Consider the following 18153-nt stretch of genomic DNA (forward strand, 5'->3'; position numbering starts at 1 on the left):
CTACTACTCACTCTCTACTACTCACTCGCTACTACTCTCTACTACTCACTCTCTACTACTCTCCATTACTCACTGTCTACTACTCTCTACTATTCACTCTCTACTACTCACTCTCTACTACTCACTCTACTACTTTCTACTACTCTCTACCACTCACTCTCTACTACTCTACTACTCACTCTCTACTACTCTCTACTACTCACTCGCTACTACTCTCTACTACTCACTCTCTACTACTCTCTCTCTACTACTCACTCTCTACTACTCTCTACTACTCACTCTACTACTCTCTGCTGCTCTCTAGCACTCACTCTCTACTACTCTACTACTCTCTCTCTACTACTCACTCTCTACTACTCTCTACTACTCACTCTCTACTACTCACTCTACTACTCTCTACTACTCACTCTCTACTACTCACTCTCCACTATTCACTCTCTACTACTCACTCTCTACTACTCGCTCTCTACTACTCACTCTCCACTACTCACTCTCTACTACTCACTCTCTACTACTCTCTACTACTCTCTCTGCTACTCACTCTCTACTACTCACTCTCTACTACTCTACTACTCTCTACTACTCGCTCTACTACTCACTCTCTACTATTCTCTACTACTCACTCTACTACTCTCTCCTACTCTCTACCACTCACTCTCTACTACTCTACTACTCACTCTCTACTACTCTCTCTCTACTACTCACTCTCTACTACTCACTCTACTACTCTATACTACTCACTCTGTACTACTCTCTACTACTCACTCTCTACTTCTCACTCTCTACTACTCACTCTCTACTACTCTCTACTGCTCACTCTCCACCACTGATTCTCTACTACTCGCTCTCAACTACTCTCTACTACTCACTCTACTACTCACTCTCTACTACTCTACTACTCTCTACTTCTCACTCTCTACTACTCTCTCTACTACTCACTCTCTACTACTCACTCTCTACTATACACTCTCTACTACTGCTCTCTGCTACTCGCTCTCTACTACTCTCTAGTACTCACTCTAATACTCACTCTCTACTACTCTCTACTACTCACTCTCTACTACTCACTCTCTACTACTCACGCTCTACTACTCTCTACTACTCACTCTCTACTACTCTCTACTATTCACTCTCTACTACTCACTCTCTACTACTCACTCTACTACTTTCTACTACTCTCTACCACTCACTCTCTACTACTCTACTACTCACTCTCTACTACTCTCTACTACTCACTCGCTGCTACTCTCTACTACTCACTCTCTACTACACTCTCTACTACTCTCGCTCTACTACTCATTCTCTACTATTCACTCTCTACTACTCACTCTCTACTACTCTCTACTACTCACTCTACTACTCTCTGCTGCTCTCTAGCACTCACTCTCTACTACTCTACTACTCTCTCTCTACTACTCACTCTCTACTACTCTCTCTCTACTGCTCTCTACTACTCTCTACTACTCACTCTCTACTACTCACTCTACTACTCTCTACTACTCACTCTCTACTACTCTCTCTCTACTACTCACTCTCTACTAATCACTCTCTACTACTCACTCTCTACTACTCACTCTCTACTGCTCTCCACTACTCTCTACTACTCACTCTCTACTACTCACTCTACTACTCTCTTCTACTCACTCTCTACTACTCTCTCTCTACTACTCACTCTCTACTAATCACTCTCTACTACTCACTCTCTACTACTCGCCCTACTACTCTCTAATACTCACTCTACTACTCATTCTCTACTACACATTCTCTACTACTCTCTCTCTGCTACTCAGTCTCCACTACTAACTCTCTACTACGCTCTACTACTCACTCTCTAATACTCACTCTCTACTACTCTCTACTACTCACTCTCTACTACTCTCTACTACTCCCTCTACTACTCACTCTCTACTACTCTCCACTACTCACTCTCAACTACTCACTCTCTACTCTACTACTCTCTACTACTCTCTCTACTGCTCACTCTCTACTACTCACTCTCTACTACTCTCTCTCTACTACACACTCTCTACTACTTGCTCTCTACTACTCACTCTACTACTCACTCTACTACTCACTCTCTACTACTCCCTACTACTCACTCTAATACTCACTCTCTACTACTCTCTACTACTCACTCTCTACTACTCCACTACTCTCTACTAATCACTCTCTACTACTCACTCTGTACTACTCTCTACTACTCTCTACTACTCTCTCTCTACTACTCTCTTTCTACTACTCACTCTCTACTACTCACTCTCTACTACTCACTCTCTACTACTCTCTCTCTACTACTCTCTACTACTCTATACTACTCACTCTCTACTACTCTCTACTACTCACTCTCTACTACTCTCCCTACTACTCTCTAATACTCACTCTACTACTCATTCTCTACTACACATTCTCTACTACTCTCTCTCTGCTACTCAGTCTCCACTACTCACTCTCTACTACGCTCTACTACTCACTCTCTAATACTCACTCTCTACTACTCTCTACTACTCACTCTCTACTACTCTCTACTACTCCCTCTACTACTCACTCTCTACTACTCTCCACTACTCACTCTCAACTACTCACTCTCTACTACTCTACTACTCACTCTCTACTACTCACTCGCTACTACTCTCTACTACTCACTCTCTACTACTCTCTATTACTCACTGTCTACTTCTCTCTACTATTCACTCTCTACTACTCACTCTCTACTACTCACTCTACTACTTTCTACTACTCTCTACCACTCACTCTCTACTACTCTACTACTCACTCTCTACTACTCTCTACTACTCACTCGCTACTACTCTCTACTACTCACTCTCTACTACTCTCTCTCAACTACTCACTCTCTACTACTCTCTACTACTCACTCTACTACTCTCTGCTGCTCTCTAGCACTCACTCTCTACTACTCTACTACTCTCTCTCTACTACTCACTCTCTACTACTCTCTACTACTCACTCTCTACTACTCACTCTACTACTCTCTACTACTCACTCTCTACTACTCACTCTCCACTATTCACTCTCTACTACTCACTCTCTACTACTCGCTCTCTACTACTCACTCTCCACTACTCACTCTCTACTACTCACTCTCTACTACTCTCTACTACTCTCTCTGCTACTCACTCTCTACTACTCACTCTCTACTACTCTACTACTCTCTACTACTCGCTCTACTACTCACTCTCTACTATTCTCTACTACTCACTCTACTACTCTCTCCTACTCTCTACCACTCACTCTCTACTACTCTACTACTCACTCTCTACTACTCTCTCTCTACTACTCACTCTCTACTACTCACTCTACTACTCTATACTACTCACTCTGTACTACTCTCTACTACTCACTCTGTACTTCTCACTCTCTACTACTCACTCTCTACTACTCTCTACTGCTCACTCTCCACCACTGATTCTCTACTACTCGCTCTCAACTACTCTCTACTACTCACTCTACTACTCACTCTCTACTACTCTACTACTCTCTACTTCTCACTCTCTACTACTCTCTCTACTACTCACTCTCTACTACTCACTCTCTACTATACACTCTCTACTACTGCTCTCTGCTACTCGCTCTCTACTACTCTCTAGTACTCACTCTAATACTCACTCTCTACTACTCTCTACTACTCACTCTCTACTACTCACTCTCTACTACTCACGCTCTACTACTCTCTACTACTCACTCTCTACTACTCTCTACTATTCACTCTCTACTACTCACTCTCTACTACTCACTCTACTACTTTCTACTACTCTCTACCACTCACTCTCTACTACTCTACTACTCACTCTCTACTACTCTCTACTACTCACTCGCTGCTACTCTCTACTACTCACTCTCTACTACACTCTCTACTACTCTCGCTCTACTACTCATTCTCTACTATTCACTCTCTACTACTCACTCTCTACTACTCTCTACTACTCACTCGCTGCTACTCTCTACTACTCACTCTCTACTACACTCTCTACTACTCTCGCTCTACTACTCATTCTCTACTATTCACTCTCTACTACTCACTCTCTACTACTCTCTACTACTCACTCTACTACTCTCTGCTGCTCTCTAGCACTCACTCTCTACTACTCTACTACTCTCTCTCTACTACTCACTCTCTACTACTCTCTCTCTACTGCTCTCTACTACTCTCTACTACTCACTCTTTACTACTCACTCTACTACTCTCTACTACTCACTCTCTACTACTCTCTCTCTACTACTCACTCTCTACTAATCACTCTCTACTACTCACTCTCTACTACTCACTCTCTACTGCTCTCTACTACTCTCTACTACTCACTCTCTACTACTCACTCTACTACTCTCTTCTACTCACTCTCTACTACTCTCTCTCTACTACTCACTCTCTACTAATCACTCTCTACTACTCACTCTCTACTACTCGCCCTACTACTCTCTAATACTCACTCTACTACTCATTCTCTACTACACATTCTCTACTACTCTCTCTCTGCTACTCAGTCTCCACTACTAACTCTCTACTACGCTCTACTACTCACTCTCTAATACTCACTCTCTACTACTCTCTACTACTCACTCTCTACTACTCTCTACTACTCCCTCTACTACTCACTCTCTACTACTCTCCACTACTCACTCTCTACTACTCACTCTCTACTACTCTACTACTCACTCTCTACTACTCACTCGCTACTACTCTCTACTACTCACTCTCTACTACTCACTCTCTCCTACTCACGCTCTACTACTCTCTATTACTCACTGTCTACTACTCTCTACTATTCACTCTCTACTACTCACTCTCTACTACTCACTCTACTACTTTCTATTACTCTCTACCACTCACTCTCTACTACTCTACTACTCACTCTCTACTACTCTCTACTACTCACTCGCTACTACTCTCTACTACTCACTCTCTACTACTCTCTCTCTACTACTCACTCTCTACTACTCTCTACTACTCACTCTACTACTCTCTGCTGCTCTCTAGCACTCACTCTCTACTACTCTACTACTCTCTCTCTACTACTCACTCTCTACTACTCTCTACTACTCACTCTCTACTACTCACTCTACTACTCTCTACTACTCACTCTCTACTACTCACTCTCCACTATTCACTCTCTACTACTCACTCTCTACTACTCGCTCTCTACTACTCACTCTCCACTACTCACTCTCTACTACTCACTCTCTACTACTCTCTACTACTCTCTCTGCTACTCACTCTCTACTACTCACTCTCTACTACTCTACTACTCTCTACTACTCGCTCTACTACTCACTCTCTACTATTCTCTACTACTCACTCTACTACTCTCTCCTACTCTCTACCACTCACTCTCTACTACTCTACTACTCTCTCTCTACTACTCTCTCTCTACTACTCACTCTCTACTACTCACTCTACTACTCTATACTACTCACTCTGTACTACTCTCTACTACTCACTCTGTACTTCTCACTCTCTACTACTCACTCTCTACTACTCTCTACTGCTCACTCTCCACCACTGATTCTCTACTACTCGCTCTCAACTACTCTCTACTACTCACTCTACTACTCACTCTCTACTACTCTACTACTCTCTACTTCTCACTCTCTACTACTCTCTCTACTACTCACTCTCTACTACTCACTCTCTACTATACACTCTCTACTACTGCTCTCTGCTACTCGCTCTCTACTACTCTCTAGTACTCACTCTAATACTCACTCTCTACTACTCACTCTCTACTACTCACTCTCTACTACTCACGCTCTACTACTCTCTACTACTCACTCTCTACTACTCTCTACTATTCACTCTCTACTACTCACTCTCTACTACTCACTCTACTACTTTCTACTACTCTCTACCACTCACTCTCTACTACTCTACTACTCACTCTCTACTACTCTCTACTACTCACTCGCTGCTACTCTCTACTACTCACTCTCTACTACACTCTCTACTACTCTCGCTCTACTACTCATTCTCTACTATTCACTCTCTACTACTCACTCTCTACTACTCTCTACTACTCACTCTACTACTCTCTGCTGCTCTCTAGCACTCACTCTCTACTACTCTACTACTCTCTCTCTACTACTCACTCTCTACTACTCTCTCTCTACTGCTCTCTACTACTCTCTACTACTCACTCTCTACTACTCACTCTACTACTCTCTACTACTCACTCTCTACTACTCTCTCTCTACTACTCACTCTCTACTAATCACTCTCTACTACTCACTCTCTACTACTCGCTCTCTACTGCTCTCTACTACTCTCTACTACTCACTCTCTACTACTCACTCTACTACTCTCTTCTACTCACTCTCTACTACTCTCTCTCTACTACTCACTCTCTACTAATCACTCTCTACTACTCACTCTCTACTACTCGCTCTCTACTACTCACTCTCCACTACTCACTCTCTACTACTCGCTCTCTACTACTCTCTACTACTCACTCTCTACTACCCTCTACTACTCTCTCTGCTACTCACTCTCTACTACTCACTCTCTACTACTCTACTACTCTCTACTACTCGCTCTACTACTCACTCTCTACTATTCTCTACTACTCACTCTACTACTCTCTCCTACTCTCTACCACTCACTCTCTACTACTCTACTACTCACTCTCTACTACTCTCTCTCTACTACTCACTCTCTACTACTCACTCTACTACTCTATACTACTCACTCTGTACTACTCTCTACTACTCACTCTGTACTACTCACTCTCTACTACTCACTCTCTACTACTCTCTACTGCTCACTCTCCACTACTGATTCTCTACTACTCGCTCTCAACTACTCTCTACTACTCACTCTACTACTCACTCTCTACTACCCGCTCTCTACTACTCTCTACTACTCTCTCTGCTACTCACTCTCCACTACTCACTCTCTACTACTCTACTACTCTCTACTACTTGCTCTACTACTCACTCTCTACTATTCTCTACTACTCACTCTACTACTCTCTCCTACTCTCTACCACTCACTCTCTACTACTCTACTACTCACTCTCTACTACTCTCTCTCTACTACTCACTCTCTACTACTCACTCTACTACTCTATACTACTCACTCTGTACTACTCTCTACTACTCACTCTGTACTACTCACTCTCTACTACTCACTCTCTACTACTCTCTACTGCTCACTCTCCACTACTGATTCTCTACTACTCGCTCTCAACTACTCTCTACTACACACTCTACTACTCACTCTCTACTACTCTACCACTCTCTACTTCTCACTCTCTACTACTCTCTCTACTACTCACTCTCTACTACTCACTCTCTACTACACACTCTCTACTACTTGCTCTCTGCTACTCGCTCTCTACTACTCTCTAGTACTCACTCTAATACTCACTCTCTACTACTCTACTACTCACTCTCTACTTCTCTCTACCACTCACTCTCTACTACTCTACTACTCACTCTCTACTACTCTCTACTACTCACTCGCTGCTACTCTCTACTACTCACTCTACTACTCTCTACCACTCACTCTCTACTACTCTCTCTCTCTACTACTCACTCTCTACTACTCACTCTACTACTCTCTACTACTCTCTCTGCTACTCACTCTCTACTACTGTCTACTACTCACTCTCTACTACTCACTCTCTACTCTACTACTCTCTACTACTCTCTCTACTGCTCACTCTCTACTACTCACTCTCTACTACTCTCTCTCTACTACACACTCTCTACTACTTGCTCTCTACTACTCACTCTACTACTCACTCTACTACTCACTCTCTACTACTCCCTACTACTCACTCTAATACTCACTCTCTACTACTCTCTACTACTCACTCTCTACTACTCCACTACTCTCTACTAATCACTCTCTACTACTCACTCTGTACTACTCTCTACTACTCTCTACTACTCTCTCTCTACTACTCTCTTTCTACTACTCACTCTCTACTACTCACTCTCTACTACTCACTCTCTACTACTCTCTCTCTACTACTCTCTACTACTCTATACTACTCACTCTCTACTACTCTCTATTACTCACTCTCTACTACTCTCCCTACTACTCTCTAATACTCACTCTACTACTCATTCTCTACTACACATTCTCTACTACTCTCTCTCTGCTACTCAGTCTCCACTACTCACTCTCTACTACGCTCTACTACTCACTCTCTAATACTCACTCTCTACTACTCTCTACTACTCACTCTCAACTACTCTCTACTACTCCCTCTACTACTCACTCTCTACTACTCTCCACTACTCACTCTCAACTACTCACTCTCTACTACTCTACTACTCACTCTCTACTACTCACTCGCTACTACTCTCTACTACTCACTCTCTACTACTCACTGTCTACTACTCACGCTCTACTACTCTCTATTACTCACTGTCTACTACTCTCTACTATTCACTCTCTACTACTCACTCTCTACTACTCACTCTACTACTTTCTACTACTCTCTACCACTCACTCTCTACTACTCTACTACTCACTCTCTACTACTCTCTACTACTCACTTGCTACTACTCTCTACTACTCACTCTCTACTACTCTCTCTCTACTACTCACTCTCTACTATTCACTCTCTACTACTCACTCTCTACTACTCTCTACTACTCACTCTACTACTCTCTGCTGCTCTCTAGCACTCACTCTCTACTACTCTACTACTCTCTCTCTACTACTCACTCTCTACTACTCTCTACTAATCACTCTCTACTACTCACTCTACTACTCTCTACTACTCACTCTCTACTACTCACTCTCCACTATTCACTCTCTACTACTCACTCTCTACTACTCGCTCTCTACTACTCACTCTCCACTACTCACTCTCTACTACTCGCTCTCTACTACTCTCTACTACTCACTCTCTACTACTCTCTACTACTCTCTCTGCTACTCACTCTCTACTACTCACTCTCTACTACTCTACTACTCTCTACTACTCGCTCTACTACTCACTCTCTACTATTCTCCACTACTCACTCTACTACTCTCTCCTACTCTCTACCACTCACTCTCTACTACTCTACTACTCACTCTCTACTACTCTCTCTCTACTACTCACTCTCTACTACTCACTCTACTACTCTATACTACTCACTCTGTACTACTCTCTACTACTCACTCTGTACTTCTCACTCTCTACTACTCACTCTCTACTACTCTCTACTGCTCACTCTCCACTACTGATTCTCTACTACTCGCTCTCAACTACTCTCTACTACTCACTCTACTACTTACTCTCTACTACTCTACTACTCTCTACTTCTCACTCTCTACTACTCTCTCTACTACTCACTCTCTACTACTCACTCTCTACTACACACTCTCTACTACTGCTCTCTGCTACTCGCTCTCTACTACTCTCTAGTACTCACTCTAATACTCACTCTCTACTACTCTCTACTACTCACTCTCTACTACTCACGCTCTACTACTCTCTACTACTCACTCTCTACTACTCTCTACTATTCACTCTCTACTACTCACTCTCTACTACTCACTCTACTACTTTCTACTACTCTCTACCACTCACTCTCTACTACTCTACTACTCACTCTCTACTACTCTCTACTACTCACTCGCTGCTACTCTCTACTACTCACTCTCTACTACACTCTCTACTACTCTCGCTCTACTACTCACTCTCTACTATTCACTCTCTACTACTCACTCTCTACTACTCTCTACTACTCACTCTACTACTCTCTGCTGCTCTCTAGCACTCACTCTCTACTACTCTACTACTCTCTCTCTACTACTCACTCTCTACTACTCTCTACTACTCACTCTCTACTACTCACTCTACTACTCTCTACTACTCACTCTCTACTACTCTCTCTCTACTACTCACTCTCTACTAATCACTCTCTACTACTCACTCTCTACTACTCGCTCTCTACTGCTCTCTACTACTCTCTACTACTCACTCTCTACTACTCACTCTACTACTCTCTTCTACTCACTCTCTACTACGCTCTCTCTACTACTCACTCTCTACTACTCGCTCTCTACTACTCTCTACTACTCACTCTCTACTACTCTCTACTACTCTCTCTGCTACTCACTCTCTACTACTCACTCTCTACTACTCTACTACTCTCTACTACTCGCTCTACTACTCACTCTCTACTATTCTCTACTACTCACTCTACTACTCTCTCCTACTCTCTACCACTCACTCTCTACTACTCTACTACTCACTCTCTACTACTCTCTCTCTACTTCTCACTCTCTACTACTCACTCTACTACTCTATACTACTCACTCTGTACTACTCTCTACTACTCACTCTGTACTACTCACTCTATACTACTCACTCTCTACTACTCTCTACTGCTCACTCTCCACTACTGATTCTCTACTACTCGCTCTCAACTACTCTCTACTACTCACTCTACTACTCACTCTCTACTACCCGCTCTCTACTACTCTCTACTACTCTCTCTGCTACTCACTCTCCACTACTCACTCTCTACTACTCTACTACTCTCTACTACTTGCTCTACTACTCACTCTCTACTATTCTCTACGACTCACTCTACTACTCTCTCCTACTCTCTACCACTCACTCTCTACTACTCTACTACTCACTCTCTACTACTCTCTCTCTACTACTCACTCTCTACTACTCATGCTACTACTCTATACTACTCACTCTGTACTACTCTCTACTACTCACTCTGTACTACTCACTCTGTACTACTCACTCTCTACTACTCTCTACTGCTCACTCTCCACTACTGATTCTCTACTACTCGCTCTCAACTACTCTCTACTACTCACTCTACTACTCACTCTCTACTACTCTACTACTCTCTACTTCTCACTCTCTACTACTCTCTCTACTACTCACTCTCTATTACTCACTCTCTACTACACACTCTCTACTACTTGCTCTCTGCTACTCGCTCTCTACTACTCTCTAGTACTCACTCTAATACTCACTCTCTACTACTCTCTACTACTCACTTTCTACTACTCCACTACTCTCTACTACTCACTCTCTACTACTCATGCTCTACTACTCTACTACTCTCTACTACTCTCTACTACTCTCTCTCTACTACTCACTCTCTACTACTCTCTCTACCACTCTCTACTACTCACTCTCTACTACTCTCTACTACTCACTCTGCTACTCACTCTCTACTACTCTCTACTACTCACTCTCTACTACTCTCTACTACTTTCTACTACTCACTCTACTACTCACTCTCTACTACTCTCAACTACTCACTCTCTAATACTCACTCTCTACTACTCACTCTCTACTACTCACTCTACTACTCACTCTGAAACTTTCTCTACTACTCTCTACTACTCTCTACTACTCACTCTCTACTCTCTATTACTCGCTCTCTACTCTCTACCTCTCTACCTCTCTCTCTACTACTCTCTACCTCTCTACCTCTACCTCTCTACCTCTACACCTCTACCTATACACCTCTACCTCTCTGTACATGCACACATATGCACATATATATATGCATATATATGCATATGCATTTATATATATGTATGTGTGTATATATATATATATACATATATAAACATATAAATATAATCTGCATATCTATATAAATATAAATTCATGCAAACATATACATATACATATATGCATACATATGCATGGTATGTATATGAAAGTTTGAAAAACTCTAATACAAGCAAAGCTAAAAAGCCACCTAATTACAAACAGAATTGCTTTAACTTAAACGAGGTTGAGACCTATTGCATTTTCAATGCTTGTTTACTTTGATTCCATCAAGAAGGCATTCAGATGTGTCACACATGTTCCAAAAATTCTGAATGGTAGCACTCTAGTTGCTCATTAGATCACTGTAGTAAAGCTACTGCTCACCAGGGAAGTCTGCTGCTGGAATTGTAAGTCCATGTTTCAGTCTGCATGGCAGAATTTTTTAATGAAATAGAAGAGTATTTGGGAAGTCACTCAAAATGTGCCCTAATTTTTCTTTTTTCCTCACTAATCATAATTTCTATGGCAAAATGAACCTCCTCATTGTGTTCCTTTTAAATTAAACTACTCACTCTCTACAACTCACTTGCTACTACTTTCTACTACTCACTCTCTACTACTCACTCTCTACTACTCACTCTACTACTCTCTTCTACTCACTCTCTACTACGCTCTCTCTACTACTCACTCTCTACTACTCGCTCTCTACTACTCTCTACTACTCACTCTCTACTACTCTCTACTACTCTCTCTGCTACTCACTCTCTACTACTCACTCTCTACTACTCTACTACTCTCTACTACTCGCTCTACTACTCACTCTCTACTATTCTCTACTACTCACTCTACTACTCTCTCCTACTCTCTACCACTCACTCTCTACTACTCTACTACTCACTCTCTACTACTCTCTCTCTACTTCTCACTCTCTACTACTCACTCTACTACTCTATACTACTCACTCTGTACTACTCTCTACTACTCACTCTGTACTACTCACTCTATACTACTCACTCTCTACTACTCTCTACTGCTCACTCTCCACTACTGATTCTCTACTACTCGCTCTCAACTACTCTCTACTACTCACTCTACTACTCACTCTCTACTACCCGCTCTCTACTACTCTCTACTACTCTCTCTGCTACTCACTCTCCACTACTCACTCTCTACTACTCTACTACTCTCTACTACTTGCTCTACTACTCACTCTCTACTATTCTCTACGACTCACTCTACTACTCTCTCCTACTCTCTACCACTCACTCTCTACTACTCTACTACTCACTCTCTACTACTCTCTCTCTACTACTCACTCTCTACTACTCACTCTACTACTCTATACTACTCACTCTGTACTACTCTCTACTACTCACTCTGTACTACTCACTCTGTACTACTCACTCTCTACTACTCTCTACTGCTCACTCTCCACTACTGATTCTCTACTACTCGCTCTCAACTACTCTCTACTACTCACTCTACTACTCACTCTCTACTACTCTACTACTCTCTACTTCTCACTCTCTACTACTCTCTCTACTACTCACTCTCTATTACTCACTCTCTACTACACACTCTCTACTACTTGCTCTCTGCTACTCGCTCTCTACTACTCTCTAGTACTCACTCTAATACTCACTCTCTACTACTCTCTACTACTCACTTTCTACTACTCCACTACTCTCTACTACTCACTCTCTACTACTCATGCTCTACTACTCTACTACTCTCTACTACTCTCTCTCTACTACTCACTCTCTACTACTCTCTCTACCACTCTCTACTACTCACTCTCTACTACTCTCTACTACTCACTCTGCTACTCACTCTCTACTACTCTCTACTACTCACTCTCTACTACTCTCTACTACTTTCTACTACTCACTCTACTACTCACTCTCTACTACTCTCAACTACTCACTCTCTAATACTCACTCTCTACTACTCACTCTCTACTACTCACTCTACTACTCACTCTGAAACTTTCTCTACTACTCTCTACTACTCTCTACTACTCACTCTCTACTCTCTATTACTCGCTCTCTACTCTCTACCTCTCTACCTCTCTCTCTACTACTCTCTACCTCTCTACCTCTACCTCTCTACCTCTACACCTCTACCTATACACCTCTACCTCTCTGTACATGCACACATATGCACATATATATATGCATATATATGCATATGCATTTATATATATGTATGTGTGTATATATATATATATATACATATATAAACATATAAATATAATCTGCATATCTATATAAATATAAATTCATGCAAACATATACATATACATATATGCATACATATGCATGGTATGTATATGAAAGTTTGAAAAACTCTAATACAAGCAAAGCTAAAAAGCCACCTAATTACAAACAGAATTGCTTTAACTTAAACGAGGTTGAGACCTATTGCATTTTCAATGCTTGTTTACTTTGATTCCATCAAGAAGGCATTCAGATGTGTCACACATGTTCCAAAAATTCTGAATGGTAGCACTCTAGTTGCTCATTAGATCACTGTAGTAAAGCTACTGCTCACCAGGGAAGTCTGCTGCTGGAATTGTAAGTCCATGTTTCAGTCTGCATGGCAGAATTTTTTAATGAAATAGAAGAGTATTTGGGAAGTCACTCAAAATGTGCCCTAATTTTTCTTTTTTCCTCACTAATCATAATTTCTATGGCAAAATGAACCTCCTCATTGTGTTCCTTTTAAATTAAACTACTCACTCTCTACAACTCACTTGCTACTACTTTCTACTACTCACTCTCTACTACTCACTTTCTACTACTCTCTAGTACTCTACTACTCTCTACTACTACTCTCTACTACTCACTCTCTACTACTCTCTACTACTCTCTACCACTCACTCTCTACTACTCTACTACTCACTCTCTACTACTCTCTCTCTACTACTCCCTCTCTACTACTCACTCTACTACTCTCTACTACTCACTCTCTACTGCTCACTCTCTACTACTCACTCTCTACTACTCTACTACTCTCTACTACTCACTCTCTACTACTCACTCTCTACCACTCACTCTCTACTACTCTACTACTCACTCTCTACTACTCTCTCTCTACTACTCACTCTCTACTACTCACTCTACTACTCTATACTACTCACTCTGTACTACTCTCTACTACTCACTCTGTACTACTCACTCTCTACTACTCACTCTCTACTACTCTCTACTGCTCACTCTCCACTACTGATTCTCTACTACTCGCTCTCAACTACTCTCTACTACTCACTCTACTACTCACTCTCTACTACTCACTCTCTACTACACACTCTCTACTACTTGCTCTCTGCTACTCGCTCTCTACTACTCTCTAGTACTCACTCTAATACTCACTCTCTACTACTCTCTACTACTCACTTTCTACTACTCCACTACTCTCTACTACTCACTCTCTACCGCTCATGCTCTACTACTCTACTACTCTCTACTACTCTCTCTCTACTACTCACTCTCTACTACTCTCTCTACCACTCTCTACTACTCACTCTCTACTACTCTCTACTACTCCTTCTCTACTACTCTCTCTCTACTACTCTCTACTACTCACTCTGCTACTCACTCTCTACTACTCTCTACTACTCACTCTCTACTACTCACTCTCTACTACTCTCTACTACTCACTCTCTACTACTCTCTACTACTTTCTACTACTCACTCTACTACTCACTCTCTACTACTCTCAACTACTCACTCTCTAATACTCACTCTCTACTACTCACTCTCTACTACTCACTCTACTACTCTCTACTACTCACTCTCTGAAACTTTCTCTACTACTCTCTACTACTCTCTACTACTCACTCTGTACTCTCTATTACTCGCTCTCTACTCTCTACCTCTCTACCTCTCTCTCTACTACTCTCTACCTCTCTACCTCTACCTCTCTACCTCTACACCTCTACCTATACACCTCTACCTCTCTACCTCTCTGTACATGCACACATATGCACATATATATATGCATATATATGCATATGCATTTATATATATGTATGTGTGTATATATATATATATATATATATATATATATATATATATATATATATACATATATAAACATATAAATATAATCTGCATATCTATATAAATATAAATTCATGCAAACATATACATATACATATATGCATACATATGCATGGTATGTATATGAAAGTTTGAAAAACTCTAATACAAGCAAAGCTAAAAAGCCACCTAATTACAAACAGAATTGCTTTAACTTAAACGAGGGTGAGACCTATTGCATTTTCAATGCTTGTTTACTTTGATTCCATCAAGAAGGCATTCAGATGTGTCACACATTTTCCATAAATTCTGAATGGTAGCACTCTAGTTGCTCATTAGATCACTGTAGTAAAGCTACTGCTCACCAGGGAAGTCTGCTGCTGGTATTGAAAGTGCATGTTTCAGTCTGCATGGCAGAATTCTTTAATGAAATAGAAGAGGATTTGAGAAGTCACTCAAAATGTGCCCTATTTTTTCTTTCTGCAGCACTAATCATACATTCTATGGCCAAATGAACCCTCTCATTTTGTTCCTTTTTAAATTAAATGTTTTAAATGTTACCACTTTATCCCAATCAAGATGGCTTCAGGTGTGCCATACCTTTGTCATAAGTAAGACTGTTAGCACTCTAGCTGTTCTTTGGAACACTCTGGGAAGCTGCAGTAGAACACAAAGGAATCAACTGACAGTCTCTGCCCTTGTTGGATGTACATGTTTTACTGAGAATGTCAGACTTCATTCTCACATGACTGAGAAAGATAATGTGAATTTACAGAAAATATGCTCTCAGTTTAGCTTATAGATCACCTTCCAAACCTCTGTGGGAAAAGCATGTGAAAATAGTTTTCTCTCAAAGATGATTCATGATATCCCAGCAGAAGGCTTTTTCACATGGTAAAATCACCTTAGAACATACCACAATTCCTAAAATGAGTATGGTACCATCAACAAATGATTTATAATGTAACTAAAGTCTTAAAACCTTCTATTAACTGCAATGCTTTTTAATGAGGTGCTATCATGTATATTGGTCCCAAGATGGCTGCCAACACTTCTGGATGAAGTGCTGACAGCCAATCAGATCACACAATGAGATGTGTGGTTAGGCTCCGCCCAGATATGTATATGATTTTACTTTTGATTTTCTCAGGAACTACTGAACGGATTTACACCATATATGCAAAAGGCACATGCCTGACCGGAGGACTACCTCTTTGCCAAATTTCAAGTAATTCTGTTCAGCCGTTCGGGCTGTACCTTCGACTAAAGGTCCTATGGGAAAATGCATGGGGAAAACGTGTTTTGGGACCCCCCTTTTTTCTCAGCCCCCGCTTGACGAATCACCCCGAGACTTTCAGGGTAGGAGCTGAGCGGAGCGCCCCATTAGCTTTGAAAATTTCACGAACATAAGTCAACCGGCGCCAAAGTTATTCAAAATAGAATTTTCAGATTTCCTATGGGAACTCGGTCCTAACTATAACTATCTACTGGCGACCGCCAGTAGATAATATATATATATATATATATCAATTATAGGAATACTCCATTCTTTCTCGAAATAGACATCCAGCACTCCAAGTCAAAGTTTTTGGCACTCGGTCTTTTTATTCCTTACACACGAGGAAACATCTACACGTTTCAGCAGACTCACGCTGCCTTGTTCACGATGTTTGTGCCCATTTTTTTTGACAATAAAATACCCGACATTTCATAGGTAACATCAACAAGGGACTTGACACATTGCATCCCACTATTTGCTCAGTACACTCTGGCGGCCATTTCTTAGCATGTATATATACTTATATTAACATATATTGCACAGCTAATTCGTTACCTCTTTCTTCCTATTTACTATTTCCCAGGAATTTATATTAGAGAATATTATTCCTCCAAGTATTTATACAGGGAATGAATAGAAAGAAATATAAAGTGCAAGTGCAAACAGGAAGTTTTATCCGGCAAGTGCCTTAAAAACATTGTCATTTAAAGTGCTAGTGCTTGCTGTGCAAATTACGCCCACGGTCCAAGTTGTATTAAAAACAAATAATTACTATATGTAACTTGTTATTAGATATCAGTTATTAGGCGAAATCACCATAATTTCCTTATCTACCTTCTATCCAATAACTGATTAATCAATATCATTTAACCTGATGATTAAAATTTAAAGTGAAAGTGCTTTTGTAAACCTACACAGTTGTTCGGACAAAGTGCATATTTGTTCCTTTCCATCCAATGCACCTAGATAAAACAATATTACATATCCACATATATTTGCAAACATTGGGACAGGCGAAAAAATAAACAAACATATTCCTGTAGAGCAGTTATTTTGTGTCATAGTCACTACTATGTTGACCAATTTTTACCATTAAAAACAACAAAGGGGCAAAAAAAAGGAAAAACCATATCCTTAATGGTTAATCATGTATGCAGTTCTCTGTTACTCATTTTTCTTCATCAGGTTTCTCACGACAGACACGTATAGAGATCCTCATCTACATTCAACCCTTGTGGCTCTTTGCAATTGAATTCTAAAATAAAGTATGTTTCCAATTTTCTCAATTCCTTCTCCCTATCTCCTCCCCTCTTTCTCCTCCGGACTTCAGCTATACAGGAATATTGGAGAA

This window comes from Triturus cristatus, chromosome 11 (genome assembly GCF_964204655.1).
Source record: "Triturus cristatus chromosome 11, aTriCri1.1, whole genome shotgun sequence".
NCBI classification, from domain to species: domain Eukaryota; kingdom Metazoa; phylum Chordata; class Amphibia; order Caudata; family Salamandridae; genus Triturus; species Triturus cristatus.